Genomic DNA, 14,163 nt, shown 5'->3' with positions numbered 1-14,163 from the left:
ACTATCTCTTTTAGAAAAGGCATTTTTATGTCTCGATTATCGCAACAAGTTTATTATACCTTTTAGGGTAGTCAATCATGTCTGAATCTTAACAAGATATGCCTTGGTTGTCACAGTTATTTACCTATTCCTTTTGGGGTAGTCAGCTATGTTTCATAGACTTGGCAAGACATGTCTTTTAGATAACCTAACACTTAAAAACCTTGTAAATGTTTTATCCAAAGGTTTGGAAATTTTCCCTTTAGCTTTTAAATAGAATTTTAAGATTGTAATTTCTTATATAAGTTCAAGAAATCCTAGGAACCAAATCCATTCTAATCATTGATTTTAAGGTTGCCGAATATGAGATCAGTCTTGTTGAGCATCATAAAAAGTGTATCTTAAATAAGTGATTACATCAAAACCATAAATGACTAACACATTTGAACATATCTTAAACAATTGATTACATCAAGATCATTACAAGAAAAATGATTTTTAGTAGCATTCAAAACTGCTTCTCAAGGTCCCTAAAATTGTCCTTAAAGACTACTCGCAGCCAACAAACTACTGCTAAAAGAACTGTCGCTAGACGTTCTAGCAACAATTTTCTCAATTGTTGGTATAAACATAAAACTGCCACTAAAAATAATTTTAGCGGTAGTCGTGACTGCCGCTAATACTGAATTGATTGCCACTATAAGTTTGGCATACTTTGTTTTAGCGACAGTCATGGGCAGTTGCGACTGTCACTAAATCTTTTTTTCTTTTTTTAATACAATCCATAATTTCTTTTTAAATTATTCCTGCTTTCCTTCAAATAATATATTTTGTCTACATTCATCTAAATTATAATGAAATACAAAAATCAATACAAATGTAATTTAAAAACCTTCAAGTACAAGAAAATTCATTTCCAATATCCTAAAAAGTCTTGGGTGAGAAACTCTGGTTGGGAAAGTTGAAGATTCTCTAATGAAAGTTTCTATGAGCCAGTAGTAGATTGGACCGAGAGAGACAAGAGTGATTTTTAGTGAGAATTGATCGAAAACTTGTGTGTTAATCAACTTGGATTACATCTTTTTATAAGTTTTGGAGAGTTGTCACGGAGAGGGGTGTGTCTATTTGAAGAGGCTCTTTGTACAATCTCAAATTTAAAATTTGTGACAATTCTCAGTTAATATGACTATTAACATTTGAATAATGTCCCTTGATTAATTATTGAAGGAATGAGAGATCCATCATATGGATGGTCGAACCCTATAGGAAGGTTGGGCGAAATTTCAAAAAATTTTCTCTCCCCTCATCTGGGAATCACATTCCCTGTTTTAGAAAATCTGCATTTTCAAAAATCAATCTTGAACCATAAATCGAACCAGATCTGAAAACAGAAGCATGAGAGGGATATACCTGATACGGAGAAACAATATCTCCCAATGGAGGTGTTCACGCCCAAGGTAGGAACCAAAGATTGCTCCCACTGAAAATGGCGTAGTGTAGGATGGAGCAGAATCAACAGTGTTTTTCCAAAGAACCAGATCCTTCACAAGAATCAGTTGGACGACACGTGAGCACAACTTCCAATCAGCCTTTTCACAAAGGACTGATATCAAGATCCAATCTTGATCACTCCTACTGACGTGGAGATGCATTGGCAATGGCGGCAGTGGCAGGGAGAAATCAGCACAGTCTTACTGGAAGTCGTTTTCTCTCTTTTGTAAACTCTTCTCTGTAGCTGAGAATGTGATCTTCTAAAGGCTGCCGCCCCCTCTTCCTTTTATATCCTTAAAGGGATCAACTCCTAATCCCATTAGGAGTTGCTAATCCAAATCGTATTTGGATCTGAATTCCCCTTAAGTGATAAGGATAGACCCTTATCTTATCTATAGATTAGATCAGCCCTCTCCTAATCTCATTAGGAGGTTTCTAGATCTGAATCTGTATTTAGATTTGAACTCTCTGAGTAGATAGGGTAAGACCCTATTCTATCTACTATTCTAATCTCAGATCCGCCCCTTTATTAAACTGATCAAATAAGCTTAATTCGAAATGGGCTTTAGGCCCAATAAGTATATGTGCTCACTTAGCCTTCCAAACTGTTACCTAATTGGGCTTCATTGTATGGTGTGGGACCCAAGCATTGATCTACACATTAGCCACAATGGTTTAGCCCAGCCTTTGTTACAAGGCCTAGCCGAATTCACTGAAAGCCTAGTGAACCCATTGAGCCCATCACATGGACTCTAGAGGCCCAACACTTACACTAAGTGGTCCCTAGGCCAAGTCACCTTGTAACACTCAAGGACTGTGGGCAGATGCAAGATTAGCCCATCAGATATTACCCTTAATGGTCTTACACTTAACCTCTCAGCCCATAATGATCATACACTGCCCGACAAGAGAGGACCTCTCCCTCGGCTGCAAGGAACAGTGTTGCACACTCTCTGCTCACATGGATCCTGGGAATTAAAATCTTTTGCAAACAATTTGAAACTATAACATATATATTTATATCCATATATAAAATATATTTTGCAAAATAAATCTCAACAATTGAAATCGGCTACCAGTAGTATTGGTTTCCATCAGAGAGAGTGCATCCCCGATCATTACCTTTGTCCGACAAAGGGGCTGATCCTGTCACCATGATCACCCACTCAGATGAAATCTCAGGCTGTCCCAACATACCCAGGTTTTGACCCCATCTAAGGATCTCATTGATTGGCATATCAAAGACAGCCCAATCCGACACCTAGTGCAGTATCATAATCGAGTCTAGGGGTCAGGTGTAACTTTCCAGTTTTGCCCACTAATCACCAAGGTCCAGGGCAATACTGAAAATCTGGTTTGGTTCAGGGTTTCAAGTAAACCTACACTACATGTACCTCGGATCTCACCCTAGCAGTTGGGACAAACCACCCTAACACTTGGCGGCACACCAGTGTCAGCCTTAGCAAGATAAATCTCCCCAGACTTATCCAACGGCTACGAACATTCTAAACTAACACGAGTCTCATTATGTGTCCAGTTTAAGGATATTACATAGAAACACACCACTATAACATGAATCAAATATGTACTTTATTCATTTACAATAAATGTCATAAGTACATCAATCTGATTGGAGCTAAGGGCATACAACTGTCTAACAATTATACCTGATCAAGTTATGACCGTTGAATTAACTTAAATGTGAATGGTCATGGTTCGGCCACTAAGACTCAAACACACCCTTATGTGTAGTTCAAACCAATTAAATGCAGTTTTCTTAAGTCATTACTTGCAATCGCGAGTTGAACTTGCGATTTTGCAAGTGGCATTACTCGTGATTTCTGATTTCGCCCAATGTGTGACTTGCAATTTTAAAAAATTTGTAATCTGCAATTTGTGATTTCACAAAGTCCATGGCCTATGATTTGTGATTTCACAAAAATCTGTTCTACAATCTACAATTTCAGAAAATCCATTGCCTATGATCTATGATTTTGCAAACTCTAAAGCATCTCTTTGCACACATGCATGCATGCATTGCAAGGTAGCAAATTTTTAAGTTCTTACTTAAAAGCTCAAATTAAATTCAATAATTTTTCTAGAATGGGGCAAGGCTTAAAAGAGGAGAAAACAAATTAAAACAAAAAGTTTTTTTAGGAACTTTAAAACCAATTTTCAAACTACAAGTATGGATGAATCAATCAAATACCTATTGGATTTAATCTCTAATGCGGTTAAAGTTCAACAAATTTAATTTCATCCTCAAACTACATTAACCAAATTAGCAGCCTACACAATAGCGTCATACCTTCCCAATAGGATTCTATCGCAATGTCAAAAAAGTAAAGTTGTAGACACTTCTCGTGGAAGGCCTCAAAATAAGAAAATTCACTAAAAAAATCGGGCTTTTATGACATTTAATTCATGACGTTGATACAAAAAGTTGTAAAAAATAGTTGAACTTGTAAAAAAAATCAACTTTTGGCAACGATGAAAACCGACAGTTGCTAACATTCTCCTTTTTTTAACAATGTTTCTTTGGGTTTTAGGGATTTTACCCTCGTTAAAACTTCTTTCCTGTCACTTGTGCCAAATGCTTTACAGCTCCAAATTTCATGCAAACATCAATATAAGCACCACAAAAAAAATCCTTTTTCGCCAAAAGAAATTGGTGAGAAAGGGCCTTCTTTGATGTTATTCTAAATGTCATAAAAATGTTAAATAATTGTCAATGTAAAAGTGTAATTAGTTATTAATTAGAAATTATAAATATTTTATTAATTAAATAGTTGGTTGATTAATGCTAATAATAGTTATTTAATTATTGATTAATTGAATATTAAATGCCATTTTAATTAAATTTGATTAACAATTAATTGATTAGTAAGTAATGTTCTATATTACTTTATATTTTATTGTTGCTTATTAATTTGTAATATCTTATTATTTACCAAACTAAGTAATTACTAAATTAATTAATATTAATAAATAGGAACTTAATTATTAATTGATAATTATTAGTTAACATTTATTTTGTTAACTCTTATTATAAATTACTTAATTAAATGCTTTTCAATAAATGTAAATGAAAATGCTTAGCCCTACTTGAACCCACATCTGGAACCCAACATATGATTAAGGGTGCAAGTTGGGCAAGCTAGGTTGGATTTTAGATCCAGGCCAAACCCTAAGAATTAGGCCTGAGGCCCAAGTCAGGCCTAAGACTGAGGTCATGCCTATACTATTTAGTTCAAGCCCAATGTTGGGTTTGATGGCCTTACCCAAGAGGGGGTGAATTAGATATAGTTTTTAAAACTTAAACTCCTGAAAGAATTAAGCTTAAAACCCTTCTCCCAAAAACTGAAACTAAGTGTTCTTGTTAATTCAAAACAAGAGGCAATGGAATAAAGCTTACTTAGTAGATTCATTAGATAATTAAGAATATGTTCTCAACAATTAACTTTTCTATTGAATATAAATATATAGCTTCAAGACAAATAAATAATATTATATCTAGGGCTACAGTGGTTACTAGTTCAATAGATATATAACAATGATAAGCATAAGTAATTGCTCAAAGTAAATAGCAACTAAAAGTAATTGAAACAAAGAAATAAACAAGTTGTTAAGTGGTTAGTAGTAATGCAAGAATAAGCAATAAATGTAAATAATTACAAAATATAAATGGTAATTGAAAGTAAATAAACTAAAATGTAAACAACATTATTCGATAGAGTGCCTATTAAGATAGATGGAAAGACAAGACTAGTCACAACATAATAGCTAAGAAATAGACCAACTATTCAAAAGTAATCAACTTGAGATTCAAGTAGTTGTTAGCTGCTACTAGAATCTCAATAATGTAACAGATAATTGTTTGAAAGAGTAAATAACATAACTAAATAGTAAATAAAACAACAAAACTAATAATTATTGAAAAACTCTGGATCTGGAGTGAGAAGCAAACAAATCTTCTAATGCACCCTATACTTCGGCTGAGGAAGACATACCTATGACTTGGGTAAGAACACCTTTGTAAGTGATGAAACTATCCAGCTTAGTACCAATGATCAAAAGCTGGGTTGAAAATCTTCCTTGATAGATCCTCTGGGTCATTGATCTCTTTAGGGTGAGTAGGAGTTTTTCCTTCTACTATTACCATTAGTTTATGGATTCTGAGAATTGGTAGAAGTTGAGCATGCCATAGAAGATAGTTGTCACTGTTCAGTTTGATGGGAAAATAATGTGTGATGTTTGGCATCGATGTTGGTGCACCTGAAGTTATATCTGAAGTCAATGATCCAAGACTATTGTTACCTCCTTCAACTGAGCTATTGATTGACGACATGAAGAAGAGGCTTTGATACCAAGTTTGAAATAATAAGAATATTAAATAGAATAGGATTTTGAGAATGATTCGAATAGTTGCTTTACCATAACCATGATCAATATTTATAATTGAACCAAAAGACTCCAAATACAACACTAACTAGTATGGATTACAACAAAAGAGATGGGAGGATAATGATTATCTAACTAGTTTATCTAGAGAAGAGAGAAATCCTAGACAAACTATAATTGGGATTAACCATTTTGATTTGAGTCTTGAAATCTATCTGATGATGTGGTAACTATTGGTGACATATCACCTTTATCCTCAATACCCAACATCAATAAGTGATAGCTTGGCCCTTGTAGTTTGTGCTAGGTTAGATCAAATGCCCTCTATATTTATATATACCTGTTTGAAGAAACATTGATATATTCTTTAAGAAATAAATTGGAAAAGAAATCAAAATCTATGGGTGTTTACTTGAACACTTGATTGCAAAATATTTTCCTTTATGTGAAGATGATATGTTTGCAGAATATTCTTTAGGGTTCAGGTCCTCGGTCGGCTTCCCCAAACTCTACCACTTCGGATTGTGCCAAGGCATTCCCAGCGATGTCTCCCCTCGGCCTCATAGAACCAGAACTTTCATCAGGAGACTCACTACTCCACCAGTCGCACTTAGCGCCTCCAAGAGTAGTTCTCTCCCTCAATACCTAGACCTCGGGCCTCTGAGGTGAGCCCTTAGACCCGTTGCTAGAACTCTCACTACTGGACAAGGTGGAATGTGTGGTGCTAGTGTCAGAGAGATCAGGAAGCTCATAGCACTCAGGACCGGAATCTAAATACGACATGGTTCTAGAAGGAAGTCCTTTACCTAGTACTCCTAGCTGAAGAAGAAGGTTAAGGGTTCAACTAGTAAATGGCTAAGGTCTTTAAAGACTTAAGCATAAGCAAGCAAATGGCGGTGGCACCCTCAATCGGTGGCCCTATTTAAAGTAAAACAAATGGCTCAAATCACTTTGATCCAATGGTCATAGAGCTTCCAACCTAATAGCTTGAACTGATGCATGTCATGTGGCATTGACCTCGGGAATGCAAAATGATGCTGAGCGAGTTAGTCGGTCGCCCGCCGACCCCAGGTTAGAAACAATCCAACCCAATTGACCCATCGCCCATCTTGCATACATTCATAATCAACCGATCCATCGCCCGTCTCACGTACGGCCATGGCCGACCAACCCGTCGCTCGTCTCATGCATTGTCATGGTTAGTCAACGCCAATGCCTATCCCTTGTATGGATCCACAATGACACCTGTGAAGAACATGGCCGATGAACACAGATGCCTTATGCCTGTACAAGATACAGCTCTGCACCCTCTGCCTTCTGTGATTCTCCTAAGAGTTTGAGTCAACAACAAAGCAGTTGCCACAGGACGACCAAGTGGAGCTCTCAGTAGCCAAGGCCAATGTCTCTGTGCTTTTGAATGATGCTCTCTTCAGCCAAGCTGAGGCCTTTGCCTAATGCACCATCCAATGCCTTTAGGTGACATTGTGGCACTCTCTTCGGTCAAAGCCGAGGTCTTCGCACAACCCGCCATTGGACCTCGTCCAATACAGCCTCTAGTGTATGGGACAAGTGGTATAGGTGCATGTGGCAAGGCCCAGGATGGCACAACGTGGCACCGATTGGATTCAATCCTGACCGCCCATTGTTAACCACCTCCAAATATTCCCAAGGCAAGGTCAAGTATAAATAGGGGTGCCCCTCTCCAGGTAAAGTCATCTTGTTCATTATTGCTCTCCTGCTTATTAGCTCTCAAGTGACCTCGTCTTAGGCCTCGTCCGATCCCTTTCATACACTTAACTAACTTGACTGTCGAAATTTCTGCCCTTGGGATAACACCTGGGGCCTCTGACGTATTCTGTTACTCTCAGGTTGGACACATCAGCCTCGACTAAGGAAGCAAATTTACCTTGTTGCCTTCGGCCCCATTCTTGGCAACAATAGACACCACTCTCAAGCAATTCCCAAACATATCTCGGCATTATTACATACTTCAATTTGAGTAAAGCCAGTTTTGGATCTCAAATAGCTGATTTATAATCAGGTTGAACATGGATCCACCCCAATCAGTTCCAGTTATATGTATATGCATGCATATGTATACATAAATATAATATGCATACTAAAGTGGTTTAATAATGTGTTTTTGTAAACATTGCCAATGAAAAGAATCTTGTGAAAAGGTCATAAGTACAAATCTCATGGAAGTTAATTATTTTAACTCACTTTATTAGCAATATATAATATCAAAATTATCCATAATTCATTTTATTAACAATATAACATTCTGGTTTAATTTATTGATGTTATATATTACCCGAGTCTGAAATATGGATATAAATCCAATGGATAAGGCTCAATTCCATCCAAATCTTAATAAGATTGTATTCTAATCTAGGTGTGTCCAATTTGAACACAATTTGTTTACAGCTACAATGGCAGGATTGTCCTATATCTAGGATCTTGTGCTTGGAGAGAAGTTGAAGAAATATCAAATAAGTCAAAGAGGAACAATAGTACACAATGACTTTATGCAAAAATTACAAAAAAAAAAAATGAAAAGCCAATTCATTACAACATTACAACCAAGGTCATTGCTGTAGGATCATGCTAGTTAAATGATCTCACTTGTTTGAGGATATGGATCATGGTTTTGCTTTATTTTATTATCATCTGATACACTATGTTTGCAACTAATGCATTCAAAAAAATGAGGCCTTGTTTTCATTGTTCTTCATGGCATCCATCAACTGGAGTTTCAAAACTACTGACATGGTTTACAGCACCATAGAAAAGCTCTTCTCAACCTGAAAAAAGTATCAAAGATCCTTCAAATTGGCTCTCCTCTTAGGATTCAAATAACAGAGAAGATTGTTGTAGATGGTAACAACTTTGGAGGAAATCAAATTCCAGATTTCCTTGATTCAAAAGGCCCCCAAAATGGCATTGTGAAGGGATCATCTCTTATACAAACCAAGAATCTATAAAATTGAAAATAAGATGTATTTGTGATTCAAATGATTTGAATGGATAATGGGTGTTTAAATTTTATTTGTAATTGTTGTTTTTAATTTTTTGTATTTCATTTCTGATGGTGCGCAATCTGGAAGCTCCTAGCTGGAAGGTCTCATGCATGCTGTTAGTGTTGCGAGTTGGACTAATCTGTAAAACAGAGATCAAAGAGACCGAGGTGGATGACTTTGGAGATTGTTTCAATGCTTAAGTCAATACTCTAGTTACTAGTTGCGAGTTGAAAGTTTGAGTGCTAGAGAGCTTATATGCTAGTAAGGGTTGATCCCCTTTTATAGCTAAGGTGCCATGGATCTTCTCAAAACATTCTCGAGATCTTCGGCCCAAAACATTAGGATTCGTTATGCTTTAAGAGGAAAGTAACATATCCATTAATGGGGTTTGTCACTTCCCTTTGGTCTAGGTGGGATGAGGATAAGGCCGATGATCACGCGGCGTGATCCAAAGAAGTTCGGAGATAGCTGGAAAGTCATCGAGTTCAGTGACATGGTACTTTAGCGTACATGGGTAACGAGGTGCTTTGGTCCTGAGGTGACCAAGTACTCAAGCTCCCTCAATCTGCTAACGGGGTGCCATATGCTGACTCGTCATCCTACTGGTAGATTACATCCATGTGTCCTTTACTCACTAGGTCGGGCCAACTCACCCCTCATCAATTGCCCCCCCACTCCTCGTGTCAAGGGTCCTAACTTGGCATGGGGAGTTCATGCGAGTTCAGGTGGATTTGGCACAAATAGTTTATTCGACCTTAGTGGGGAGTCTGGCAATGTCGAGGTGGGGACCTCAGCACAAGTGAGAGAGTCTCAACTCATTGAGGTGAATGCCTCAACACGGGGTCCTGATTTCAACCCATCCGAGGGAGACACACCAAGGAAAAAGCGTGGGGTCTCTAGTAAGGGGACCTCCACTTCGTGCCGGTCTCGGGTACTAGACAACTTTGGTCCCTTCATCATGACGACGGATAGGCTGCTATCTCTTGTAGCTCGGTATAGGTTGCTCGGTGACCTTGTCTATAACATTCCTTTGGGAAGATTTCCTTGGGAGCACGATCACAATGAGATCATAGTCTTCGAGGAGCAGCTTATTGCTGGGCTGCGCTTCCTACCACCCTTTTATTGTTGAGGTTGTTAAGTTCTTTAACATCGCCATCAGTTAGCTTCATCCGAACTCCATCTGCAACATGGTAGGAACCATCTCTCTCTTTCATGAACATAACTGTCCTTTGACCCTTGATATTTTCTCCTCGATCTGTTCCATTAAGAAAAACTCTACTTGTACCCTCCCCAAGCATAGGTGAACTTATTATATGTCTCCTCGACTTGGCAACAAAATTTTACACGACCTCCCCAACAAGGTTCTGGCCTAGAAGACATGCTACTTCGTAGTTTGTAATACTGCGGGGTGGCCGTTTCTCACTCACTGGAGATTGAAAATTTAGGACCCCAACATCAAGTTCGACAAGGAGACTTAGAAGGAAATCCACGCTTGGGCGAAGCTCAGGTTAAAGTTCGATAACTTCATGTCTAAGGAGAAGCTCATAGAAGTCGGTCTGAGTCCTTCTGGTAGGTCATCACTTTGGTGCACACACTTGTTTGTTTTGTTGAGTTTGCTCTCACTTTGACTTTGCTAATCTTGTTGTCTCTATAGGTGCTATGGATAGAGTCTCCACAAGTGCACTCTTCAGAACTATGAAGAAGGGGAAGAAGAGGAGGGCAAGCAAGAAGCCTCGTCTTGAGGAAGTTTCGAGTTCGCCTATCATTGCTACCGAGACCCCCATGACCCCACCTATCATCAATCTAGTCGATGAAGATCCACATCAGAGTCCTCCACACCAGAGTCCACCACCTCACTCTCCCGACGAAGCTACAACACCTGAGCTCCAAGCCACTCTCAGGGTGAGCTATTCAACTGAGGGCTCCAAGGCAAGGCCAAGCATCCTAAGGGACCGATTCAGTCTCATGAAGAGCAAGGAGGTGGTCTACGAAGAGGAGATCATCCAATTCTTTGAGTTTCCACTTCCTGAGCTCGCACAAAAGTGGCGAGCTACTGTATGGTGGTACACTTTTATGCTTCGGGTACTTTTTTCTCTTGCCTTATTTTAATACTTAGAGGAACTTTCTCTTCTTTCGATAGATGAACTCTATGATCCATGGCCTAGTTCAAAAGTGTGATCGGCCAATGTGGAAGGTTGCAGAGGTTGAAGAATCTTCTAAAGCTGCTCAGCGCAAGCTGCACCAAATTCGTCTCCAAATCCATCAGTTGGAGGGTGGTGCTCGGGCTCAAAAGGAGTTGATCAACATCTTGATGGGGGAAAAGGAAAACCTTGAAGCCCTTTTGAAGGAACGCAAGACGACCTTTGATGAGGTGATTGAGGAGGCCCATGTTAAGGCTATTGATGAAGCTCGAGCCAAGGTGGTCAAAGAGTACAAGCAGTCGGAAGAGTTCGACAACACCATCCAAGAGGCCGATGCCAGGGCCGTTGAAGCCTATAGGAATTTAGAGGAACTCAGGGAGGCTTGTGTAGATGCTTATCGTAAAGGCTTCAAACTCAGTAGGTGGTTGACCCGGTGGGCTTCCCCCGAGCTCAACCTCAAGGCAGTCACCATAGTCAGGTTCGCTCAGGCCATGGCCGAGGAAGCTGAAACAGTCCTGGACTCCAAAGAAGAGGGGAGCGACGATGACTTGGGCGAGGAGATAGCGGAGGAAGTCGGGGAAGCCATGGAAGCTAACGCTGCTGGTGATGCCATGGAGACTAATTTTTTGGAAGGTATGGATGGGGTCGAGGAGTCCCGAGCTGATTGAATCATTGCCTCTTTTCTTGGACCCCTCATATATATGTAATGTCTCAAGCCTTCAAGCTCGAGTTAATAGATGTAGATCTTTCCCTCCCTTTTTTTTGCAGGTAGTCTGAACTTTCCTCTATCAATACAATGACGTAGATTTTTCCCAAAATCTTTTCTAAGTATGGATTATTCCCAAAGTCCCAAGCTAGAGAGCTAGACCCAAGTGCGAATAACCTGACCTTAGTGTACATTGAAGTGAGCAGACACTGTAGGGTATGTGCCAACCTATCTGCACATGAGCTACTTTTTATTTTCCCATGCCGAAAAGGTGACTAGGTCTTAACATGCCTATGTCGAAGAGGCGACTAGGACTTGTCTGCCCATGTCGAAGAGGCGACTAGGTCTTAACATGCCTATGCCAAGGAGGCAACTAGGACTTGTTTTCCCATGCCCAAGAGGCGACTAGGACTTATATTGTGTCGAGGTCTTTTTTTTTAAATCAACACCATAGCCCTTAGGATTAGGGAGTGACTCATAGTCCTCTCTCCAGCTCGGTGATCTTATGGACTTAGCGGATTTTTGGTTGTGTAGAAGTCGCGAACTCATAGGTAATATCTTCTCAAGTTGTCGACATTCCAGGCTCAAGGTACTTGTTTCCCTTCCATGGTCTCGAGCTCGCATGTGTCTTCGTCGAACACTTATCTTACTCAATACAGGCCCTCCCAATTCGATCTAAGCTTACCTACGCCAGGCTTAGGTACCACTACCTTATAGAGCACCAGGTTGCCAACTCGAAACTACCATTTTTTGACCCAGGCATTATAGTACCGAGCTACCCATTACTGGTAGGCTATAGTACGACAAGTCTCATACCTCTTCAATCAGGCCCAAGTTGGCCCTGAGCTTGTCATCATTTGCTTCTTGGTCATATGCCTCGAGCCTCAATGTTGGTACTTCAACCTCTACTGGAATCACAGCCTCCGTTTTGTATGCTAGGTTGAAGGGTGTTTCGCCTGTTGTGGTTTTGATTGTCGTCCGTTTTGTACGCTAAGAAAGTTTTCAGTCTGCGGAGGATAGCCCTATTTGTCACTTCGGACTATCCATTTGCTCATGGGTGTGCCACCAAAGTGAAATTTTGTTGAATCCCCATCCTGGCACACCAACTTTGGAACTTGATGTCTTCAAACTGTTTCCTGTTGTCTGATATCAAAACATTTGGTAGACCAAAATGGCACACGATATTCTTCCAAAATAAGTTCTACACGTTTTGAGCTGTAATGTTTACTAGTGGCTTAGCCTCCACCCACTTTGTGAAGTATTCTACTGCTACGACCAAGAACTTTCTTTATCTAGTTGCTAGGGAAATGGTCTAAGGATATCAATCCCCCATTGCACGAAGGGTCACGGGCTAGTCAGGTACTTCAAATTGGCAGCAGGCTGATGAAGTATGTTGGCATGCCTCTGGCATTTGTCACATTTCTTGACAAGCTTGCTTGCATCTACCTTCATGGTGGGCCAATAGTAGCCCTGCCTTAGTGCCTTTTGGGCAAGTGCTCTACCCCCCAAGTGTCATCCACATAGTCCTTCATAGATGTCGCAAAGTACCGGTTCAACTTTTGAATTTTGCAAGCAACATAGGTAGGGGAGCATGAAGGACCTCCTATACAGCCATCCATCTATAAGGACGTACCAGGCTGTTTGACGCTCGACCCTTCGAGCTGCACTGCGCTATGTTGGTAAGGTCCCGTGGAGCACATAATCAACAAGCGGGTCCATCCAGCTTGGTTCCGCTGGTAAGGTCCCTTGAGAATGCTAGGCCAAGGCAGGTCTTCTATGTACATAGTTCGCATAGTGTTGTCACTTGTGCTTGCCAACCGTGACAAGGTGTCGACCTTAGCGTTCTTGGACCTGGTATTTGCTTGACGAAACATGACTCGAAACTAGGTAGGATTTCTATGACTTTGGCTAAGTATGCTACCATAGTTGAGTCACAACCTTCGTATTTTCCGTTGACTTGATTTACTACCAATTGAGAGTTGTTGCACACGATGAGGTGTTTGACATCGATTTCCTTTGCCAAGTTTAGTCAGAAATTAGTGCCTCATACTCTGGCTCATTGTTCAACACTTTGAATCCAAACCGTAGAGCATACTCCAACTTCTAATAGAGCCTGGCGTGAGGTTTCTATACCAAGCCTGGGCTAACCCTTTGAATGTGGTGTAGAAAGACACACACATACATGCTTCATCTGCCCCGACAAGATGCATTTGAGACTGAAATGCATCCACATGATCGTTGGGGTTAGAGTTTCCATCATACTTGTACAATGGAGGTACCTTAAAGTCTTTTGGCATCGAGACTACCAGTAGCTCTGGTGATAGGGGGAGGATTGGCTCAACATCAGTGGAGCCGATTGAGTAGTTGTTGAGCTTGCCTCCTCCCTTCCCTTGTTCTGATCTTGAAGCTAAGTGTTCTTGGCCGA

Source organism: Nelumbo lutea, chromosome 1 (assembly GCF_056320005.1).
Source record: "Nelumbo lutea isolate HS-2025 chromosome 1, American lotus-T2T, whole genome shotgun sequence".
Classification (NCBI taxonomy): domain Eukaryota; kingdom Viridiplantae; phylum Streptophyta; class Magnoliopsida; order Proteales; family Nelumbonaceae; genus Nelumbo; species Nelumbo lutea.
Note: the sequence above shows the minus strand (reverse complement) of the source record.